This window comes from Callorhinchus milii, unplaced genomic scaffold (assembly GCF_018977255.1).
Source record: "Callorhinchus milii isolate IMCB2004 unplaced genomic scaffold, IMCB_Cmil_1.0 Scaffold2, whole genome shotgun sequence".
Lineage (NCBI taxonomy): Eukaryota > Metazoa > Chordata > Chondrichthyes > Chimaeriformes > Callorhinchidae > Callorhinchus > Callorhinchus milii.
In genome coordinates, this window is record NW_024704743.1 from 72388683 (window position 1) to 72414228 (window position 25546).

Here is a 25546-nt window from a genome sequence, read left to right on the forward strand (position 1 = left end):
TTATTCCCAAAGCTTCACTGTAGCGACTGTGTAATGGAAAATCAACATAAAATATCATATAACCTTTTTGTGAGAGCCTTATGTGCTATGAATAGCAATGATTAATGTTAGCTCCTTCCTATTTTAAAATGTTTTCCCCCTATTTTATTTCTCCAGAGTCTCTCACGACACATTTCATCTGCAAGCATGATTAAGAGAAACTGGGCTCATTCCAGCCCTCCACCAAATCTCCTCCATACCTCAGTAGGAAGTGAGCAGAAGTTTCCCATTTTAATTTCCTTCTTCTATAACAAAGCACCTGATTTCTAAATCTATCCTCCTCCATCCTGTCTGCTGCGTAGGTTCAGGTGCATGTGTAAGGAACACATGTGTATGAAGGCATCTCATCTGTTCTATGACAGATTGTGTTCTAATAATGTTAATTAGTATTGCCATTAATTCACTCCTCAAACAACAACAACAAATTATATTTGCGTAGCGCTTTTCACGTCGGGAGGACAGATCTCAATTCCAGAGTCCCGCTATCTCGTCCCCTTCCTCCCCACCTTTAAAACCTATGTTTTAATCTTTTATCTTTCAGTTATCTTCCCTCTCCCCCCCAACTCCCCCCACCTCCACCTCTCCTCCCCCATTTCTTCCACAGCTTCCCACCTCCTTTCTCCCCAGCTCAGATGCTCACCCAGTTGTGTGAAATGCTTTGAGACATCCTCCCAGTGTGAAAGGCGCGATATAAATGTAAATTGTTGTTGCTGCTTCTTCAATTTGGTAAGTTTTTTCTACCAAGCGATCCAGATGGACAGAAATTTGACATGACTGTCAGCAGATATTTTCGACCTCTTGTACTTCCTATTATGTTGCCAGTTTCTGTGAGTAGCAAAGTCATTTTAGTGACAATAGCTTTTTGTGGTCCTTTCCTTTAACACTATCCAGACAGAACTCAAGAGGATGCCTCAAATGCAGGCCCAGGGATTCCATTGCCAATTGCTAAAGAAAAGCATCAATCAGATTATTAGTGACATTCTCAAGGACTGTGATGGCTTTGATATTATTGTGCAGGCACCAGTTTTTCAGGTCAATCTTCACGGTACTCTCGGTATTTGATTTAGCTTCAGACTTAGGTTTTATCACCCTGTCCTCTGGGGGCCTGTGGCTGTTCCCACTGGTCCAAAAGTGTGGGCTGTCATTAAACAGTTTAACGATCCATACAGTCTTTATTCATGCTTAAAAATTCCTCCCTGAGGTGATCAACTGAGGAATTGGTGGCCCTCATTTCCATTAAGAAGAATTGGATTATCTCCTGGTCTGGCTGACTCCAATAATTTACCATTTTCTTAGTATGATGTGATTTGATCGCTGACACTGTAAACCTGTTGTATCATAACACTACAGGAATGCCCCATTGTGCAGAGCCAAAGTCACAGCCCAACCCTAACCCAACAAAGCAAGGAACTGGAGCATCGGAGCTGTAGCTCATAAAATCAGTGAGGTAATAAATGTCTTTACAAGCCAGCTCTGGGCGTTTGCATGTTGAGCTGGGTATTGATTGAGTTTATCACCACCACACAAGAAAGCTGCAGACTGGATGACATTTTACAACCATCTCTCTAGCTTGTACAGAGAGTTGAAAACACAAGCCATAGTATTAAGTCTCTGTGTACTGAAGGCACTTTTCTACCTTTGCACACTGGGACATTTTTCCTTCTATCCTAAATTTCCTTTGAATTCCAAGTGAATGCTGCAATACAAAATTAGGGAAAATACCAAGGCATTGAATGTTTCTTAATTTATAGAATTAATTGAATAAATGAATAATGGAAATCTTGTAATTCAAACCAAGTAATTGGATGCACATCGAGAGGATTAGATTACAAATCAGAACACGTTTTATTAACCTTGGAATCTAAATTACTGCAATTACTAAGGAGTTCCTTAATAGCGACTCTGAGTTGCAAATCGGGACTCCATGCCTATCATGCTCTGAATATAGATCAGAGTGAGAGTATTCACATGGTCGACATGACACATACTTCAGAATACTGGAATGACAACCCAATTTCCAAATGTTAGTCCCTGATGAGGAAACTTATTCTGAATCAACAATTTGGTAATGTCAGATACACTTCTGGTGCATAATGTGCATGCACACAGGCAGAAATGTCAGTGCACTTCCTGCGCTACCACACAGGACAAAGGAAGTGACTCAGCAACAATCCAACAACCTGGCAGTCACCCTTTTTTCACATTTCATTTTAACCAAGGGATCTGAGCTTCTGGAGCCAGACCACCATCGTATAATGGGGTTTCCCTGTACTAGAAAGAGTACTGTAGAGGGCGACTACATTTTAGGCTTTAGATAAAACTGAAGGCATTTAAAAGGATCAGTCCTAAAATATCTCTAATTTTTCCTAACATTAGAGTTTAGCCCGTTCTTTCCCCCCAACGTTAGAGTCATTTACTGGCCCTTGCCCCATATCCTTTGATAGCCTTACCTAACCCTTACTCCTACCTGCTGCTCTTAAATATGTTGACAATTACACAACAAGGTTTCTACGCGGTTGAGCCTGGGCTGGGTATTGATTGGCAAACTGCGCTGCAAATTAGCAAGAAAACAACTCGCAGACAACTAAATCTCAAATAACTATTACCTTCCATTACCTTCAGTAGTTGAACAGCTGAAAACAAGGCTGGTGGTATGAGTAATTATAATATGCTGAGCAGAAGCCGTGAACATAAAATTGTTAATTTTTTATTTGCATACACACATTTGGCATTGCTCACTAAAAGCTGCACGAATTGCAAAATATTAATATGATAAGTTCCCTGAAACAATCATGATGTGCCTAGATTGGGAGAATGCTGGGATTTGAAATCTAAATATTTTCGTACCAGGTGCATATCAGTATCATATTGCTCCATCTGTCTTTTCAAATGCCAGTACTATTCAGGCTCCTAAAATGTGATTCTTTTTAACTGCAAGGCATCTGCCTCTACCCTTTATGGAAATAATAGGATACATGGAAGTTTCTCATGCACCCTCCAGACAAGGATTTATCAGTCACCTTTTTAATGTTCTTGTTGGTGTCACTCTCGGTCGCTCACAGCCATTAGCTTTTTGACAAGATGAATCCAGTGGAGCTTGATCTCTAAGGATTACACAAATCCAATGGATAAACCTTCAAGCAGACTTCTAATTGAGATAAAGAACCTTTAGCACAAATTACGCCCATCATATATTTTGCAAATGATAACTGGTAAAAATATTGTATAGCTTGCTTGTAGCTGTCAGTCATTTAGTTACAAAGTGCTGCCACTTTCTTGGGAAATGTAGCAGCAAAGATTGTGTGCAAAGATCAAACAGTTGTGAATATAGGACTACTGTTCCCATGGGTATTGTGCCACAAGGCAGTAACATAATTGTCAGGTTCATGTGACGTCAGAAATTGTGACAACAAAGTGGTATTGATATCCATCTGAAATTTAAGAACATGTTGAAACCTTCTAACATTCTTTTGGGTGTAATAATAAACCTTGCATTTGATATAGCACCTAAAATGTTGAAACATTTCAAAGCACTTCATAGGGAATTGCTATCAAGTGTAGTGACTGTGTATTTGTATGCAAACATGGTAGTAAAATTGCACCCAGCAAGTTCCCACAGACAGCTATGAATTGAAGGATTATTGACTGGGACAACAGAAGAAACTCCCTTTTCGTTTTGAAAAGTATGATAGGATCCTTAACTTCTGCTTGAGCCTTGGTTTAATGTCTCATCTAAACTATGGCACCCCTAACAATGCAGCACTCTCCCCAGAATGTTATTAAAATATCAGAATAGATTGCAACCTATAAATCCCGCCATCTATCCTGAACCCACAACCCTATGATCAACTGAACTGGGTGTTATATTAGTTTGAATGTATAAAATCATGATCTTGTTTGTACATTTTTGAATTACTGCAGTATATAAGTTCCTTAGTGGGCAGGGTTAATAAGTGTGAGACCTAATCCCTTAGAATGTTGGAAACGCACACATATTATGTTTCCCATTAATGTGTTGTGCTGAAGCATTGTGATGTGTTGAAAGCAAGTAAGGTGATACCGATATTGGGGCCAAAACTAATAACACAATGTACCATCACGGCAATGTAAAGTTCTTTCTTGCACTTTGATCCAATTTATGTTTCCCTAATATATTACATACAGATTTTTAGAAGACGATGGTTCTACAACAGATGGCTCACTTAAAAACCATTGGAAGTAGGGGATTTCATGGGTCAAATTTCTTCTCCCAATCCATGTTTTCTTCTTATTATTTAAAATAATATGGTTGGATGTCTCAAAGTGCTTCACAGGATTTACTGTTAAATGCAGTGATTTCATTTTGATACGTGTATTTTATGGGGAATGTTCTTGAGTGACATTGAGCTCGGTAACTTATGAGCATTTACATTATTTTTTAGAAACATATTAAAGCCAAGACGCATTTTATTTTTACATTTTATAAATTAGAAGAGTTTATAGAATTGTGTGATATTTATTCCCATAAGAACAACAACAACAACTACAAATTACATTTGTATGCCGCCTTTCACGTCAGGAGGACATCCCAAGGTCCTGGACAGTCAGGGATTTGGACCCGAGCAGGAGGTTGGGATCAGGATGGTTGGAGGGCAGGGAAGGTAGGTGTAGGAGGGTGGCCAAAGGTGTGGTTGAAGAGGAGGCAAGGGTGGGAGCGAGGCAAACAGAATGTGGGATGGAGTTTCAAGGGTGGGGTCAGAGAGGCTGAAGCCCTGACCGCCGATGGTGGGTTGGGCCAGACAGGATATATGGAGCAGGCCAAAGCCTGCTGAGCGGAGGGAATGGACAGGTTGACATGGTGTTAGCAGGTCACAGAGGTAATAATAATAATAATAATAATCCTTGCATTTGATATAGCGCTTTTCACGTCGGGAGGACGTCCCAAAGCGCTTCACAGAAGACACTGTAAAGTGAATTGACTGTATATTTGTGGGCGAACGCGGCAGCCAATTGCGCACAGCAATGTCCCACAAACAGTCGTAGATTGAAAATGACCAATTTTAATTATTGTTTTTGGTTTTTGGAGGGATTATTATTAGGCGTGTGGAGTAAGGAAACTTGCCCAAGGTTTCGCCCTGCCTGGAATTGAACTCAGGTCTCTCACTTGCAAAGCGAGTGCTCTAACCACTGAGCTACAGGACTCCACAGGTAGGGAGGGGCAAGGCCATGGAGAGCTTTGAAGGCGAGGCTGAGGATTTTGAACTCTATTCTCTGGGAGATGGGGAGCCAGTGGAGCCGGGCGAAGGTGTGAGTGATGGCTCCACAGAGCCTGGTGCAGGAGAGGACATGAGCTGCAGAATTCCAGATGATCTGCAGCTTGTAGAGGAAAAATTTGGGAAGGCCGACAAGAAGTTGGTGTAGTTGAGCCTAGATGTAATAAATGCATGGATAAGGGTTCCAGTGGCCTGAAGGGTGAGACAGTGGCGGATCCGGGCGATGTTGTGGAGGTGGAGGAAGGCAGAGCGGATCATTGCACAGATGTGGGGTAGAAAAGACAGTTGAGGGTCAAACAAGATGCCAAGGTTATGGACTGGCTAAGTGAGGTGGATTGTGCATCCACGGATGGTGATGCTGCCAGTGCCTGAGGTGTGGAGATGCTGATGGGAGCCAATCAGGAGGGCCTCGATCTTGTTGATATTCAACATAACATCAATTATAGTTTGCAAGAGTCTGAAAAGATGTGTAACTATTTATATTGTTAAGTAAATGTCTATTATTTTACAATACAAAAAGTTATAGATCTTTGTTGAGTTTGTGAGACTTACACATCAGAGCATAACAGTATAGATGGTGCATTCAGCAAGAATTTAACCAGTTGCCACTCTTTCATTTAACTAGTCCTAGCAACTGGAAATCCCTGCCTCAATCCCACCATCTTGCCCCTTCTTAGCCCAAGACATCTGGCTGAACAAAAGCATCACTTTTGTTCATGTTCAGCACAAGGAAACCAGTGCAAAATAAACTGTGAGGAGAAGAACCAGTTTGCCAGTTGAGCAACTCAACACAAACAGCAAAAGTAAAGTTGGATCCCAATTCTACCAGTCACCCTTATAAGCAGCAGATTTTTGTAAATGCAATACATGATATTATTAGCAGCAAAATTAGTCATTGATACCACCATGAGCCTTAATGGAAATGTCATACCACTGAAGTTAGTCATAGGATCCACTGGTGTTCATATCATAGGATGTAAAGACCATGAGAACATAGAACATAGAAAATAAGACAAAATTGAAGCCTGCATCAATTAAACAATCAATTAAAAGCATCTATTTGTAGTAATATTGCCCATTGTATGTTGACAGTGAAATACAAAACACAGGAATGAAATATATTGGATTTTTTTTACGTCAATTAATATTCAACTTACAGGATACAAGGAATCTGAAGCAATACATTTGGCAAGTAAGTGTTGACTCTAGGTACTGTTGAAACATTTACACTAGAGGGAAACAGAGAAAACCCAGTTCAGACTTTGAGATGAATAAAGTTATAGTTCAAAATTTTTGGGTTTTTGCATGCAGAACATAACATCAAATTGTGAGACAATGCGTGCCCAGTAATTGAACCTTGTACCATTTGCCCTGACAGATAAAAGCAAAATGCAATGAAATGGGTGAAATAATTAGGGGTGAGTACAACAGCAAAAACTACTTGCATTTATTATTTTTATTATATTATTATTTACATAATGACCTTCACTCAAGTAGCATCTCACTTAACAGCAGTGTCTTTTGACGCTGAGCTGGAAAGAGAGAGAGGATGTGACCAAAGGCAAGATTGAAGAGGAAAGTCTTCAGGTGTGATATGGAAATGTGCAAAGAAGGGGCAAGAATGTTGGGATTGAGGCAAAGAGTTCCAGCGATTTAGGGCAAGTAGCGGAAAGAACAGCCACCAATGGTGGTGTGGAGCAGGATGTGCAGAAAATTTGAGGCAAATGAGCGAGCAGGGCAGGTAGATTCTAACAGTTAATAAACCCACTGAGTGCATTAACTCACCAGTGATTATCCAGGCTGATACTTTAATAGCAGTACTGGGAGAGTGCTCTTGTTGGAGGTTTCATCACTTGAATGAGAATTTAAACCAAGGTCCAGGCAGTTGTTAAAGAATATGAGGAGAAAGCATGAAAATGGATTCAGACGAGGTGGGCCAATGTGGAGAAAAACATAAGCAGACTTAGAACGTGCCAAATGATCTGTTGTTGTACTGTCAGAATCTATGATGCTTTTAACCAAATGGACAGAAAAATGTGTCATCATGATCTAACTCATCTGAATAAGACTGTACCTGAGAGAACATTAAAGATTAGCTTTGCACAGATAAACAATGTCAGGGTCTCTTGGAGAGGAAGTGTTTCCATCCCTTAGAAGGAGCCACATCAGTGAAAGGCTTGAGGAACTGGGCCTGTCCACGTCGGAGCAAAGGGGAACCTTGTTGAGATCTTCAAAATCCTGCAAGAAATCAATGTAATGATAAATGGCAAAATATTGATCATTAATACAGTATACAACAACATACAGGTATCAGCCTGGCTGCAAGTCAAGACTTTGAACTCACACTCTAGGCAGACACTCCAGCGCTGTGCTGCGGGGATTCTTCTTGAGTAGCACTGTTTTTCGGATGAGATGTTAAACTAAGGTCCTGCCTGCCTGTTCTGGTGGACCTTAAAGATCCCATGGCACTATTAAAAAAGAGGAGGGAGTCCTGGCCATTAATCCCCTATATAAAATTGGTCACTCACTTCATGGCTGTTTATGGGACATTGCTCTGCACAAATTGGCTGCCGCACTCGCCTACAACTACACAGTTATTACTGTGATTCCTGTGAAGTGCTTTAAGGCATCTGTAAGGATTATTATTACTATATGCTACTGCATCATTTACACATTGTTCAGCACTGACATAAGCATGGCTAAAATCAATGTTTCAGGGATTTATTTAGCAAAGTGATGTCATACTCTGGAGAGCACTAGAAAGAACAATCGAAAGTTTGTCAAAGACAAGGGTGTGTTCATTGCAGTTGAACTCACTTTAAAAGCAAACCTGGCCACAAAACATGGCATGAAATCTGACAGCAAGGAAACTTGAAGGAATGTTTAATTCAGACAGACATAAAATTAATAATTTGCCACAAAAAATCCCCAAAACATCATGAAAAAATGAATGACATCAGAAGGTACATTCCTGGGGCAGCTTTCAGATCAGTATCTAAATTAAAACTGCTGGAGGAAGAGAAAACACCCAGAATTTATGGTTAAGTTGGCAAGAAAATGGGTTAAGGGAGAATAATGATCATACTGTGCTTTTGTAATTTACGTACTTCATCACTTATATAAATAAAGATGACTGATATAATGTGGGAGTCGGTGGGAAAACATGTGTTAATTGTACACTCTAAATTTCTGTGAGCATTTTACACCTGATTATTGGAAATATGATGAGCCTGTGAAAACTATCAAAATAGTATAATTTTCAGTGGGTTTAGGGAGGGTTATCTCTCTTGTTGTGGCCGCTCACTTCCCTCTTAATCGTCAAAAATGTTCAGATGCTCCTTAAGGCTAAAGTATAAACATTCATGCTTTGGGGAAATTCTGGATTACTGGACTTAGAGAGGAACTCCTAGGGTTTAAGAGTAAAGTTTTCAAAGGCAGCAGAATTGTAATTCCTCACAGTCTCCGTGAGAAAAAGGTAGAGAAAATTCACATGGGGTGAGTTGGTTTAGAGAAGGCAAGTGAAAAGGCCCATGAGGCTAGGTATTGAACCAGAATAGAAACAATGTAGTGACGTAGAGTGAAACCTGTCTTCAACAACTGCTCAAGGCACTGGGTCAAAGTGGCCTTTATGTAAGGGTGGTCTCTGAGTAAAGGTTCACTGGGTGTGAACCAGGCTGTCCGGGCTGTTCTACAACAACAACAAAATTACATTTATAGAGTGCCTTTCACCTCGGGAGGATGTCCCAAGGCGCTGAGGTTCTACGATTCTATGTCAAATAGCTTACTTACATCTATATCAGCTATACCTCTCAACACAAACATATCTTCATATGTCATCATTCAAAGTCCATTTTTTTCACATCAATGCAATACATGGTAATAATAATAATAATCCTTGCATTTGATATAGTGCTTTTCACGTCTTCTAGACGTCTCAAAGTGCTACAGAATACAGTATAAAGTGAGTTGACTGTATATTTGTGGGCGAAATGTGGCAGTCAATTGTGCACAGCAGTGTTCCACAAACAGTCGTGGATTGAAAGTGACCAATTTATTATTGCTTTATTTTTTGGAGGGATTATTATTAGAAGTGTGGAGTAAGGAAACTTGCCCAAGGTATTGCCCTGCCTGGAATTGAGGTCTCTCGCTTGCAAGGCAAATGCTCTAACCACTGAGCTACAGGACTCCACGTACCAAATAATTAAATAAATTACTACAATTGTTAGGATTGTGACAGTGATTACCTTAACTTATTTTTGAGTGAGTGACTGTGAACACTTATTGATTAGTTGAAGACAGCTCCTACACTTTGATATATTGAGCACAGGGAGTCTCATTTTGATCCAAATAGTTGAGATTAGATTTAGCTGTACTTCGAGTCATGGAGAATGATGTATGTCATGTCAATGAGAGCCGCACTGTACTGCGTTCATACGCTTTTTTTTCATTTTAGAACCTTATACATAATTTTGAGCTTTTATGAATCATTTTTTGAAACAACTTCACAGATATTATGGGTGAGGTAATGTTCAGGTTGCTAATGCTAGAACTACAGTTTACCACTGAGGTAAATGGTGTCCTATATCCGGATACCTCATGTACATGTGGGCAACTAAAACGTCTTTGCCAATTTTGCAGCTGCATCTCACATTGGAGCTGAATGTAGATAAGCAGTTATACAGTTCGTCAGTGTACAGATCGAGTCCAATCCAATTTACATTCATGTCAGGAAAACATTCAGCCAGGCTGGAGTTGAGGGAGTGCCTGAAAACACAGTCAAAGAAGTAAGCCTTGAGCTGGACTTTGAAAACAGTGACTCCTGGATGCTATGTATCCTTCTGTATTTAGCACTCGTGAAGCAGGTGAGATCTGCATAGATTCAATGGACCAAATTGCATCTTTCTATGCCTCTAGCTCAGGGGTGGGCAAAATATGGCCCGTGGGCCATATCCGGCCCGCCAAATGATTCTATCCGGCTTGTCATTGTGTCTAGCAATAGAAAAAATTATAGTTCGTTCAGTCCCAGGAAGTCGCGCAAATTTTGCATTTGAATCAAACCGGGGATATCAGCCAATCACATGGCTTAGTTGTGTGCATGCTCCCTTAAGGGTTGAATTAAGCTGACGTCAGAAATGCATTGATCGGCAAATTTTCAAACCCGCGCGCGGCAACCGCGGCAATACTTTTCACTGAAGAGAATGTTAATTCAAAATGAGTTTATCAAAGAAGCGGAAAGTGGATGCTGAAGGCCGAATATTCAACAAAGAATGGACTTCTAAATATTTTTTTACCAGTGTGGTTGGAAAAGCTGTGTGCTTAATTTGCAATGAATGTGTGGCAGTGCTCAAACACTACAACTTGAATCGTCATTTTGAAAATAAACACGCTTGCAAATATAAGAATGTTTCTGCCAAAGAAAAAGGAAAGAAAGCTGATGAGATGGTTGTTCGAATGCAAAAAGAGCAAAGCATTTTCACAAAACAATTTGCGTCCCAGGTTGAGATTACAAGAGTGAGTTACCTGATTGCACACAAAATCGTCAAGAACAGCAAACTATTGCCTCGATTTTATGCCCAGACAAGAAAAACCAGTTCGAGAACATTAGTTTGTCAAGACGAACTATTGTGAGACATGTCGAGGATATCTCTGAGAACCTGTATCAGCAGTTACAAAATAAAGTAAGCAATTTTGCATGTTTTTCACTGGCACTCGATGAGAGTTGTGATGTCAAAGACACAGCCCAGTTGATAATTTTAATTTGAGGTATCACCAAACATTTTGAGCTCACAGAAGAATTGGCATCAATGCAGTCAATGAAAGATACGACAACTGTAGACGACCTTTTGGAGGCAGTAAATAAGTGTATCTTAAAATTAGGAGTGGAATGAAAAAATTTGTTGAATGTAACTACCGACGGAAGCTCAAATCTGACAGGCAAAAATATTGGGTTACTGAAAAGAATTCAAGATCAAGTCAAAGAAACAAAAAATCCAGAACAGAATATTGTTTTACTACACTGCATTATCCACCAAGAGGTCCTCTGTAAGAGTGTTCTAAAAGTAAGCAATGTTGTGGACACAGTTACGAAAATGGTCAACTACATTCGAGCAAGAGGATTAAACCATAGGTAATTTGTAACTCGGCTTGAGGAATTGGAATCTGAGCACATGGATGTTCTGTATCACATGAATGTAAGATGGGTTAGTTTAGGAAAGGTCTTGAAAAGAGTGTGGGAACTGAGAACAGAGATTGGTTTATTTTGGGGCATGAAACAAAAAGATTCAGATTTCCCATAGCTGAATGGTGCAAATTGGCTCTCTGATTTCGCATTTGCCATTGATATCATGGTCCACATGAATGAACTGAATTCAAAACTGCAAAGGAAGGGGGCCTTTCTGCACAATTTGCAGTGTCAAGTCATTTATGATGAAATTATTTATTTTATCGCGTCAGATAGGAAACAGGCTGTTCGCTCACTTTCCAACTTTGCAGCAGATTACTGTTTGCGATCAAAGCCTTAAAAAGTATATTTCGTCACTACTTGACTTACATGCTGAATTTTCTCGCCGATTCCAGGATTTCAATTTGATCGCAAATGACCTGTCTTTGGTCTCTTCACCTTTCTTATTTGATGTTGACAAAGCCACATTTGACCTCCAACTTGAACTTATTGACCTGCAATGTGATCCATTGCTTGCGGAGCAATTCAAATCAGTACGCTTCCCAGTTTTTACGCTTCTCTTAATGAATATACCTTTCCAAAAATAAAGGCTCATATCCGGAGGATGTTTGTGCTATTTGGATCAACATACATATGCGAAGAGACATTTTCTGTGATGAAATTCAAAAAATCAAAACATAGAGCTGTGATGACTGATGACCACCTTGCAGCAGTACTCCACATTGCAACAAAGGAGACGATGCCTGACTTCAATTGTTTGGGTAACGCACATCTTCACTTTCATTCTTCCCATTGAATGAGCTTCTACATTCTCATCAATATGTGAATAAATTAATAAATATTGAATAAATGTCTGCTCAATGAGTTGCTTTTATTTAACCTAATTTTGATGAATGTCAATTATATAGATTTTATTTTATGCATATACAAGTGTAAGACTTGATTTTGAGCTATTATTAAGCAATTGCATCTATATTAAGTGTGTGGCCGGTGAAGCTTACCAAAACTTGTGAAGTGGCCCACCAGCCAAAATAATTGCCCACCCCTGCTCTAGCTTCTATCATTGTATGATCCCATCACTGTAGCAATAACTAGCAGGAAAGTGTTTCAAACCAACCTGCTCTCTTGTCAGCCCTTGATGAGGAGACCCACACTGAAGTGAGCTGCATAACACAAACACAAATTACTCTTAGGAAAGCCAAGAGGGAAAGATAAATTATACATAACAGAATCATGATTGATATAGAATTCTTTTAGAAAAAAAAGGCAACAGACCAGATAGTACTATTTGACGAATAGACTAAAATCTGAAGTTATCTGTAACTTTTCCGTTAAAAAATAACATTTTACAGTAGAGCGGATTTAAAACACACAAGCTCACAATTGATTCCTTTGCAGAGATTGCAGAAAAAGATCTTTCCAGATAAAATGTATCACTTCTGAAGTTCTCAGGTCCTTGGTTGACCATTAGTTTTGAATGTCAAAGATCAGCAAATCTCAATAACTGCAGCTGGTGACCGACCCCTGTGCTACAAAATATATACAGGAGCACCAACTCAAAAGCAGCTAATATATAAAAATAATAATAATAATAATCCTTGCATTTGATACAGCACTTTGGTGGATTGAAAATGACCAATTTATTATTGTTTTGTTTTGGAGGGATTATTATTAGGCGTGTGAAGTAAGGAAATTTGCCCAAGGTTTTGCTCTGCCTGGAAATACTGTATATCTATTAGCTGCTTTTGAATTGATGCTTCTACTGATGATTTTAGGTCATTGCTTATAAAATGTTAAATTTAATTAAAAGTCGCTCACAGCCTTCAATTGTAAATTAACTTGGATTTATAAAGCACACTTCACATAATACGTGAGACAGTAAACAATAAAGAAAGATTTCAAAACTGTTATGTCCTTAGTTTGAGCTGAGCCCTGGATTTTTCGATAAGTACCATCAAGTTTTGCCCACAAGCTGCGGTTCTGACCTGAGGTTGGGTGCTCATAGGATAAGAGTGGTCCTGGCATGTTTCCTTTTCTCCATCATCCAGAAGAAATCACGGTTCTGGTATCCATTTAGATTTGTGTGTGTTTGTGTTGCTGCTAGGGTTGAAGAAACACTCCTCAAGCAGGTGGGAGCATCGCTGAGGACAGATCTTAAAAAGAATCGGCTTACAAATTAAGACGGATTTTCCACAAATCTGCACAATCTTAAACTTCAAGACAGTCTAGACCTAGGTAGAATTTGGGGTCTCAAATTTATTCACAAAAGAAGAACCCAGTAAAGTGCCTGCAAAAGCCCTAGAGTACCAAATGTGGCACTGCCTCTCATGTCTCTGCATCTATGCCACTTAATCACTACTGTTTTTAAAGTAATTTAACCTGAACTGTTCACTTTTCTGAGCATGAATCCTTATCCCCTTGTTCCAGAAATGGCAAATCTGGCCTTTAGCATCATTGCTCCAAATGCTGTTAAGTCCAGTGTTGCAGGTGGACGAATGCAGTGTGCAGCTGCATAAATTAATTTCTGCTAACATCTGCTACCAGTTCTGATGAAAGCTCATCGACCTGAAACATTAACTCACTTTCCTCTCTCCATATATATTGCCTGACCTGCTGAGTGTTCCTTGTGACTTCTATTTTTTATTTCTGCTAACATCTGCCCATCCTGTTAACCTATGTAGGTAATATTACCACACAGTGACAAGAGGAAATATCTGGTCCAGCTACTTTTAATTGGTTCAGGTCCAGCTAATTGAATGGAACAAATTTCCAGAGGCTTATACTAAGTCTTTTTATTTTAATATTATGAATGTTCATCATTATTCTTGATTTGGTAACGTGTGGTGTTAGGGGAGTGCAGTCATGCTGTTTCAGAAAGTTAATCTATTAAACTCTCCAGTGGATGCGTTTCAGCACATTAATATCAGGGGATACAAATGAGCCTCTGCAAACAAGAGGTGCAGTTGATGCCATGCAGAGGCATAAATAGAGGCTTGTGCTGATGGTGTGATTCATACAAATGTGCCTTTCATTCAGATGTACTGCCTCTCAAAAGAGTAAATCATAACTATAAAAAAATTCTTTTGCAATCAACATCTGATTGAAAACCTTATGCTTTTTGGAATGAATTTGACAAACACGAGCTAATGCCATTCCTGGCAAACACATTTGAGGATGCAGCCAAAAGCAATATATCTGTATGTATGCATTTATTTTAAAAGAAAAGAATGCACATTGAGCCACCAAATCTGTATAACATATTCAAACCTCTTGATAAACGAAGTCCATATGCTACTTAAATGTATCATTTGTGTGTTTTGAATTGATCATGGATCTTAAACAAATATGTTGTTCTACACCTGATCTGACCTCACTAAAAACAAAAACCTCCATCTCACGATCACAAGATTGGTCTGGATGAAGAAAGTCCTTTGGCCCATCTGATCTCATCCCTCCAGAACACCTACCCTATCAACACTGCATCAAGCTGCTTTTTAAATAAGTCTAGTGTCCTGGCCTCTACTACCTTTCCTGGTGACCTGTTCACCTCTATTAACCTCTACGTAACACAGAAATATAGAAATATAGAAACATAGAACAGGAGGACAATTCAGCCCATCAAGCCTACATGACTCACAGAGCAACAATATCGCTTCAATCCCCTACCCTTCCTCATCCCCATACTTCTTCAAGCCCCTCTCTTTTATATGTCTACTTCCCTCTTCATGGCTACAATGGAATCCACCACCCTACTCAACAAGGTATTCCACATCCCAGCTACTCTCTGGGTGAAAACAATTCTCCTAAGTTTCTTTTTGTGGCAACAACAACAACAACAAGGTTCCATTTACAGAGCGCCTTTCACGTCGGGAGGACGTGCCAAGGCAAGCCTGGTTACTGACTCCCCTATCAATTGAAATAACTTCTCTCGATTTATTCTAACAAAAACCCTCATGATTTGTAAACCTCAAACTCTCTAGAGTACAGAAGAATTAGGGGAGATCTTATTGAAACATATAAGAATATTAAAGAGCTGGATAAAGTAGACACTGAGGGTCTGCTTCCCCTGGTAGGAAAATCTATAACCAGGGGTCACAGTCTTAAAATTAAGGGTCAGCCTTTTAGAACAGAGTTGAGGAAACATTTCTTCACTCAGAGGGTAGTGAATTTATGGAATTCACTACCCCAGAAGGCTGTAGATGCTCAGTCCTTGAACATCTTCAAGGCTGAGACTGATAGATTTTTAAAAAATAGAGGGATCAGGGGATATGGGGATAGGGCAGGTAATTAGAGTTAGGTCTGAAGATCAGCCATGATCTTATCGAATGGCAGGGCAGGCTCGAGGGGCCGGATGGCCTACTCCTGCTCCTAATTCTTATGTTCTTATGTTCTTATTTTATGTCCAATTGGCACCTCTCAACCTTCTTTATTCATAAATAAAACCCTCCTGGTGTCTATCTGGAAAAAATGCCTTTTACACTTTTAAATCCATGTCGTCTTCTACTGTCTTGATGCATCCTAAAGCATTGATCTGGTTTACTTTTTCAATCGCATTTAAAATTTTGTACACCTCTTATAGGTACCCTTTGAGTCATCTTCCCTCATGACTGAACTGATTTGTCTATTCAACAACAAAATGACATTTGTAAAGCATCTTTCATGTCGGGAGGTCATCCCAAGGTGCTGAACAGTCAGGGATCAGGATCGGAGCATGGGGTGGGGCGGGCAGGGTTGGAATGGGGTAGGGCAGAGAGGTAGGAGAGCGGCTGAAGGCACAGTCAAAAAGGAGGATCTTGAGTCGTGCCTTGAAGGAGGAAAAGGAGGGAGCAAGGCAAAGGGATTCTGGGATGGAGTTCCAAAGGATGGGGGCAGAGAGGCTGAAAGCCTGGTCGCAGATAATAGGGCGGGACGGGCGGGAGACTTGGAGCAGGCCAGAGTCTGCTGAATGGAGGGAGCAGACAGGTTGATAGTGGGTTAGCAGGTCAGAGATGTGGGAGGGGGCAAGGCCATGGTGTGCCTTCAAAGTGCGGACAAGGATTTTGAATTCTATCCTTTGAGGGATGGGGAGCCAGTGGAGTTGGGTGAGGGTGGGGTGATGGGGTCATGGAGCCTGGTGCAAGAGAGGACATAAGCTGCATAGTTCTGGATGATCTGCAGCTTTTGGAGGTAAGAGTTGGGGAGCCTGAGAAGGAGGGAGTTTCCGTAGTTGAACCTTGAGGTGATTAATGTGTATGAGGGTCTCTGCAGCCTGAGTGGTGAGGCAGTGGCGGAGTCAGGCAATGTTTGTTGTCATATATTCAGTTGTCCTGGAATTGAGTGTTGGGGGCAGATAAATAGAGTTGGGTGTCATCTACATACATGTGGAAGTTGACCCCATGTCTGTAGATGATGTCACCAAGAGGGAGCATGTAGAGGTTGAAGAGGAGGGGACTGAGAACAGAGCCGTGAGGAACACCACACCAGACTGTGCAGGGGCTGGAAGAGAAACTGTTGGTGGAGACAAATTGGAGATGGTGTGAGAGATAAGACCTGAACAAGTCAAGGACAGTAGGGCCTTCGATATAGTTCCTCTTGAGAGGATGGTACTGAAAGTAACGAAAGTGGGAATCAATGGAGGTATAGTCCAAAGGATATACAATTGGTTGACCAGAAGAACCCAGAGAGCGATGGTACATGGAATGTCATCAGACTGGGAAAATGTTATCAGTGGAGTTCCACAAGGGTCTGTTTCGGGACCTCTCTTGTTTGATATTTTTATAAATGATCTGGAACAAGGAGTTGCAAGCATAGTGGCTAAGTTTGCAGATGATACCAAGCTAATGAAGGTGGTAGATTGCAAAGTTGAACAAGATAGGTTACAGGAGAATTTGGACAGACTTGGGAATTGGGCAGATAGGTGGCAGATGAAATTCAATGTGGAGAAACGAAAATACTTCACATGGAGACAAAAACTCCTATTATTTAAACGGAAGCAAAATAATACGTATGGAAAATGAAACTTACCTGGGGGTCCCAATTGACAATAAATTGAAGCTCTCTCAACGATGCAATGGAATTGAACCCAGGTGTCTCACCTTGCAAGACTGTTTGTGGGACACTGCTGTGCGCAATTGGCTGCCGCGTTTTGCCCACAAATATATGGTCAATTCACTTTATAGTCTATTCTGTGAAGCGTTTTGAGACGTCTAGAAGACGTGAAAAGCACTATATCAAGTGCAAGGATTATTATTATTATTATTATTATTAATGCTGTGTAGCAGTGAGTAAAGCAAACCAGACATTGGGATGTATCAAAAGATTAAAGCAAACCGAAATAGTGGGGTAATCCTGCCATTGTATAAATCATTGATGAAAACATACTTTGAGTATTATGTACAGTTCTGGTTGCTGCAGTACAAAAAGGATATTGGAGAAATCGAGAAGATACAGAGGAGGGCAACCAAAATGATTGAGGGAATGGAGGGACTGGACTATGAGGAGCGACTAAGTAAATTGGGTATGTTCATGCTGGAAAATGGTTGCTGTCTTTAAGATTATAAAGGGGCAAGACAATTTAGATCAAGACAGGCTTTTTCAACTTGTCCAGAATAGTAAAACCAGAGGACATGTTCTATGAGAAGGGGGTAAATTCAGAAGGAATCTACCACACAAACACTATTTCAGTGAGCGAATAATGAACCTGTGGAACAGGCTCCCTAGGGAGATGGTTGACACAGGAATTGTTGATTCTTTCAATCACAGATTAGATAGTTTTCTTTTAGGAAATAACATTATGGGATATAGTACATAGGTAGTTTGGGACATATGTGCATGCGACCGCCAGGAAGGTGAAAGATGAACTAGATGGACCTTGGTCTTTCTCTTGCATTTCTTACGTTCTTATGTTCTTATGAGTTGAGAGGAGAGGCGGTGGAGGAGGATGGAGTGATCCATGGTATGGAAGGCTGCAGAAAGGTTGAGGATGAGGAGTATGAGGAGGCAGAGGGACGAGGTCAGACGAGGAATCATTGATCATAGCTCATTCCTCTAACACTGGGAATCATTGCTTGTTGCTCTCCTTTGTACCATTTCTAGGGCCGGTGCAGCCCCCTTATGTCGTGATGATCAGAACTGAATGTACAAGTTTCAAGGTGGGAGCTGACCAGAGCACTGTACAGCATGAGAATGACATCTAGGATCTAAATTCAACTGATTTAGCAATATAGCCCAGCATCCTAGTTGCCTTAATTATTGTTGTCTCACTCAACTAACACTCCTAGATCTCTTTCAGCTCCCTCTTGGCAAGTTCAACCTCATCCATTGGAGTACTTGTGTTTCCTATTCTTAGATCCTGTATGTAGTACCTTGCATTTATCAGCATTAAGTTTAATTTGACAGACATCAGACCATGTGCATACCCCAACAAGTTCTCTTTGTAGAACCTTTGCTACCATAGTTTCCCCTAAAATTGAGGTCAGGCTAATGGGTATACAGTTGTCAGGTTAGTTTTGTCGCCCTTCTTGAATCTGGGAACGACTTGCTTCCAGTGCAATGGAACCTCCCCAAACTTGATCGACTCTCTCATAATCAGTGAAACTGATCCATATATTGTTCCAATGCACTACTTGAACTTTCAATACTTGTTTCAGCACATTGGGACGTCCTCCTAACGTGAAAGGCGCTATACAAATGTAATCTTCTTGTTGTTGTTGTTGTTGCACTGTCTGTAGATTCAATATTTTTTAACAAATTTAGACAGACTATAAATTGATGTGCTGATAAATTACCTTCACAGAATCAAGACAGTAATGCTTTTATAATCATAACAGTTTACATCTAACATGCTTTTGCCTTTGGTGTTTTGTACATAGTTATCAACAGGAAATGCTCCTGCATGCAATGTTTCTATGCTTTATTCTGTGATACTTAATGTGTAATGCAGATGAGTTTCTGCATACTTTTTTGTGGGAATGAGTGCTCCTAATTGTAGAATTGCAGAACCATACTAATTCCAGAATTCAAGCAATTAATTTATTTTTGTTTAAATACTTATGGGACTTGGATTCCGTTTCACAGAGGAAAATTGCTAAGTGGATGAGAGATACATATTATAATAAAATAATCCTTGCATTTAATATAGTGCCTTACACATCGGCAGGATGTCTATGGGGTTCAAAGCTATGGTGAATAGTGAGGTTAATCACTCTGCCCCAGCCTGGGACAAAGGTGTGGGCAGAAAAGAGCAGCTTATTCTTTTAGTTAAATTTTATAATAGGCACCCATGAACAGAGAAATGAAGGTCACTTATATTTTAAAGCTTGCTTGCTTAATAATGTAGAAAAGTTGCATTAGTTTGATAAAATAGTTACAATAAGCAGGGTTAGGACAAAAAATATTTGTTGTTATGCTCAAGTATAGCATATGTTATTGGCAATGACAATATCAAAGTCAATATGAAAGTTCATAGTTCATCAGCAGTAGGTGAACATCTCTTGCTTGGTTTTGTTCAAAGGTAAAGTCAGTAGTACAGCCAGCAGCAGAATCAACAACAACAATAAATTACATTTGTACAGTGCCTTTCATGATGTGAGGATGTCCCAAGGTGCTCGACAGTAAAGGATTTACACCAGAGCTGGGGTTTGGGATCAGGAGGGGTACAGGGCAGGGAAGGTATGGGTAGGAGGGTTACCAAAGGTGTGGTCAAAGTAGAGGATCTTGAAACAGGTTTTAAAGGACACAAGGAAGGGGATGAAACGAAGAGAATGTGGGTGGAGTTCCAAAGAGTGGGGACAGAGAGGCTAAAGGCTTAACCACTGAAGGTGGGGCAGGCCGGCCAGGGGACATGGAGCAGGCCAGAGCCCGCAGAGGAGAGGAAGTGGATAAGTTGGTATGGAGTTAGCAGGTCACAGCGATAGGGAACAGCAAGGCCGTTGAGGGCTTTGAGAGCGAGGACAAGGATATTGAACTCTATCCTTTGGGGATGGGGAACCAGTGGAGCCAGAGCAGAATTAATGACTCTGTTGAGCCTGGGAAGTATGGCCATTAGTAGCATTAACCGCTCTGTTGAGCTGATAATAGTGGGCATTGAGTCAAAAAACTGAAGGTCTCGTCTCTGGAAATGGAACATTGATAATAGGGGCGTTCAATCAAAGGACCAAAGTTGAATCTCTAGCAGTTGTGTTGCAGCTGTATTCTTGTAATGTTACAGTTCTTTGGTTCTTCTCTTTTGCTTTTTTCCGATGTTGCTGGAATTGCTGGAACCTTGAAACAGTCCAGGTCGAGTGTATTAAGACGCAAAACCCTTGGTAGAAGTTCTGCCTTCCTGGAGGAGCGGGAAATGTAATCGCTCTTTCATTAACTCAAACCGAACACTTGGGATGACCAACCCTGACTGAACAAAGTATAGCTTAGCTTGACCTCTTTTATAATTGTCCTTATTTTAAACATTAGGTTGGTCTCTGTGAATCTGTGTGTTCTCACCCACCTGAGACTTGTCTGTATCCATGAGCTAATTAGAATTGAAGAGCAATGCTGGACCGTTACATCAAGAACTAACAAGAGAGAGCTGCAGCTTTAATAAACATATTTTTTACTTCTGAACCAATTTAACTCTTCAAGACACACATACTGTTATTTTTCATAATATTTTATCTAAAGTTATACCAACTGCCCCATAAACATACATCACGTTTAAATATAAACTCTACAATTTAGCTGACTCTGATTAGGCTAATAGTGTCTACATCATTCCAATATGGACTAACGATTGCATAAACATTTCTAGTTGAACTAAAATAATAATATTTCAAGCAATAATATATTTCTGATTCCAGCATGTCTCATTGTGCTCCACAGGATTTACTGTAAAGTACAGTGGATCAGTCTGGCTGAATTGGTAGCACTCTTGCCTCTTAGTCCCATGTTGGGATTTTGTGGGACTTGAGTCATTACCTGGATATAGAAAGCTCTGCGCAGTTTGCCAATCAAATGTTGTTAAAACAACCCTTCTCCTAGAGTTAATTTTTTCAACTTCTCTCACCATAAATGAAGGGTGGGGGAGAAAGACAAGTTTAGATTGTGGGGTAACTCTGGGATGTTAATATAAGTAGAAGCCAGTCAGCCTATCTTTTGTATTTATCCCAACTACAAAATATCTTTTGTATTTATCCCAACTACTAATTAAGGCATGAGATATATTCGGCAGCCAGTTACTTAAAATCACTTATTGAAGAAAAAGGCTATAAAGAGAGCATTTTCAGAAGATAGTATTATCCTACCTATATAATTTTAAAAAAAGTTAAGAATGTATCTTTAATTTACAGAATAATTTTGGCTCCAATGGAAATTGTAAAGATTACCTTTACACAGGAGGAAAAATCACTCGATAAACTCAAGTTATACATAGTGGGAGGCACATTTTTAAATTATATGTCTTTGTAGTAGAAAATATTCCACACGAGCTTTCTTTTTCCTTTGACATATTATTGTCCTCTCAGAAAGACAAATCCTCAAACAAAATGGAGGATTTTAAAATTGTAACTCTGTAGGTATCAATAATCAGCATCGATAAACTTTCTAGGATCAGAATTATGAAGAAGACGTTAACTTTCTTGGATTGATTTTTATCCAGCTAACTATTTTGCCACGCTTTGACTTCTCATTTTCTGGGTCTTAAAACAACAACAAATTACATATGAAAAGCGCTTTTCACATTGGGAGGATGTCCAAAGGCATTGAACAGTCAAGAATTTGGAACCCTAAAAACCCTAGGTCAGTGCGTGATATTACTATCTTCCCAGGAAGGCTTGGTCCTTGGAGCATTACTCAGCTGATGATGTGAGAAACTTTTGTGGGAGGTGAAGACAGATCAATCCTTAAACTACAAAAGGCAAAGGGAATTCACTATTAGATGCTTTAGGAATCAAGGGTGATCTTATCTTATTAGGAATCAAGATCTTAAAGAACACTAATAATCCAAAACTTAATGTAGGTCAAAAATGTGACATTCACTTATTACCAGTGATATTTATGTCAGGTATTTTGCTCCTGACAACAGATAACTGACTGGGGGTGAGCCCTTCCCCCGCTCCACTTTAATGGTTAGGGCCAAAGCCACTTAAAGTTTCCATTGAGAAAGCGTGTGGCACCTTTGAACCAGCTTGAATCATAGAATTATTTCAGAGCTGGTTTGTGAAATACCAACTGAACTCAACACAATTGTGAAATTTAACACTTGTGTAGCACGTAACCCATACTGCATGTATCAAATACCCGGCTGACCAAAAATATGACAAGAAACGATTTTCACCCCATTGTTCTCTCAGTTCTGCGACAATACTTCTCCAGCCATTGGTAATAGTAGGTAGCTATGAGATCTATTTCCAACATCTCCAAGCATTACTTATGATGTTGACAGTGTTAGAGAAGTTCATTCATTTGACCAACCCGTGACTCCTCCTTGAGGGGAAGATAAGCTGAACTGGCTCCAAGGTGACATGTTTGGCAATGGAATGTTGTCATCAAGATCAGCCTCTCTGGTTAACTTAGTAATCCAGTTCCTGAGCCAGGCGGGTCCGTAGTCTTCCAGGGCACTGCTGATGAAAGCACCACCAGCCTGGCTCATCAGCAGGGCTTAGGAGGGAAGAGCAGTCACTGGCGGCATGGAGTCATCCCACTCAGCTCCTGTTAACCCTGCAAGCGAAAGCACTATCGGGTAGGGTGGTGCAGCTGGACAAGCAGCGGGAAAGCTTGCCAGACACGATATCAATGGCAAGCTATGGGGTTTTAGCTGGTTAGCTCAGAAATTAGGTAAGCAGCATCCGTCCCTCCAGGGAAAAAGTGCGCATTCCATTGCAACAAATATTATAATAATAATAATAATAATAATAATCCTTGCATTTGATATAGCGCTTTTCACGTCGGGAGGATGTCCCAAAGCGCTTCACAGAACACACTGTAAAGTGAATTGACTGTATATTTGTGGGTGAACGCGGCAGCCAATTGCGCACAGCAATGTCACACAAACAGTCGTAGATTGAAAATGACCAATTTATTATTATTTTGGTTTTGGAGGGATTATTATTAGGCTCTGTGTGGAGTAAGGAAACTTGCCCAAGGTTTTGCCCTGCCTGGAATTGAACTCAGGTCTCTCGCTTGCAAAGCGAGTGTTCTAACCACTGAGCTACAGGACTCCACAAATATCTCTGAAGTTCCTTGTGTAGGTGGGATGCATGGTACTCTTAGTTTGATTTGGATACTCTTAAGCATAATAATGGGTTTCCGCATGTGTCAGACACCCGACTGACCAAACAAAATCTTTTGAGTGTACTTCTTTCCCATTTAGTGTTTCCATAACCATAATCTGCACTCTGACAAGCTGCTGGAAAGGGAACAGGAAGTTTAGTTCCTGTGGTGCCAATAATTATTATTATTAAAAATTATATTGGAGTCCTGTAGCTCAGTGGTTAGAGCACTTGCCTCGCAAGTGAGAGACCTGGGTTCGATTCCTGGCAGGGCAAAACCGTGAGCAAGTTTGCCTACTCTGTACGCCTGATAATAATCCCTCAAGAAAAAAAAATAATAATTTGGTCACTCAATCCACGACTTTTTGTGGGATACTGCTGTGTGCAATTGGCTGTCGGGTTTTGTCCACAAAATATAGTCAATTCACTTTACAGTATATTCTCTGAAGCACTTTGAGACGCCTAGAAAACATGAAAAGCTCTATATCAAATGCAAGTTTTTTTTATTTATTATATTTAAAAAATTGTCCATTCACCTCCTGGCTAATTGCGGGACCTTGTAGATATAAATGGACGGTACTTTTGCCTATACAAAAGATCACTACACTTCACAGTAAGTACCTGAAGTCCTTTGACACATTTCAGTATGATAAGATACAATAGAAATGCAAGTTACTCTTTCCTAATGAAGCCAGTTTATCTCCTGGATAAACTGTTTAAATCATATGTAGCATAAGTGGCAATATCACCAGCTTAAATATTTTCTTTAAAGAATGTGTTGTGATATCAGAAATTCAGGACAGCCTGGAAACCTTTCTATTTGTTTAAGGTGTCAAAGTAAAGAAAGAGCTCTTTGTTTTCTTGGCCTAAGGAGACTTTTTATGATGAAACTTGAGCTCTTGAGACTCAGTCCTATTTGCTTATGACTTATTGTTGAGCAAAGCGTCTCTTGTGCTCAAAAATAGCCTTAAAGCCTTTGAGACATTCATAGCATGTCTTCTTTTTAAACAAAAGATTACGTTATTGAAATTATGGACGATGGGAAGGATGTCCTTTCGTGGCAAGGCATAATAAAAGAGCTGAATGAAGAAGAGAGCTGAATATTAAACTTTGCTGGAGGTCCAACACCTTGGAACAAATTTGTACAAGCCAACAAAGCACACAGCCAGGTTTACTGTCAAGCCGAGACTTCATGAATATTATAAAGTCTATGAAATACACAGTAATTTGTTCTCACTATAACGTAATGGTGAAATGTGGATAGTGGAGGGGTGGGGGTGGGGAAGGAAAGGTAATGCAATTGGATAAAATATATTTAATGGCATAATAATAATCCTTATATTAGATGTAGAGCCTTTCATGTCAGGGGAATGTCTCAAATGCTTCACATGATTTATTGTACAATATAATGACTGTGTATTTTGTAGGTGAAGTCCACACTGTGTTCCAAAATCCTGGTAAGAAATAATATGAAATTGATCTCTATATAGAGTGAAAGAGATCCAACAGATTTATTTTAACCAAACAACAAATTACAGTTGTATAATGTATTTCACATCGGAAGGTCATCCCAAGGCACCTTTAAACTTAAAAGTATATTTTTGAAACAAATCTACCCACTGAAATTATTTAATGGCCCAGTAGGGTGGATTTCAAATTATTAGAGCATTAGTGACAGACATTATTTGGACTAAATTGCCGTGCTTCGAATGAAACGATAAACTGAGTTCCTATCTGCCTGTTCAGGTGGACATTAAAGATCCCATGGCACTATTCGAAAAGAGAAAGGCATTCTGGCCAACAATTCCCTAAAATAAAAAAATGATCACTCACTCTATGGCTGTTTGTGGGAC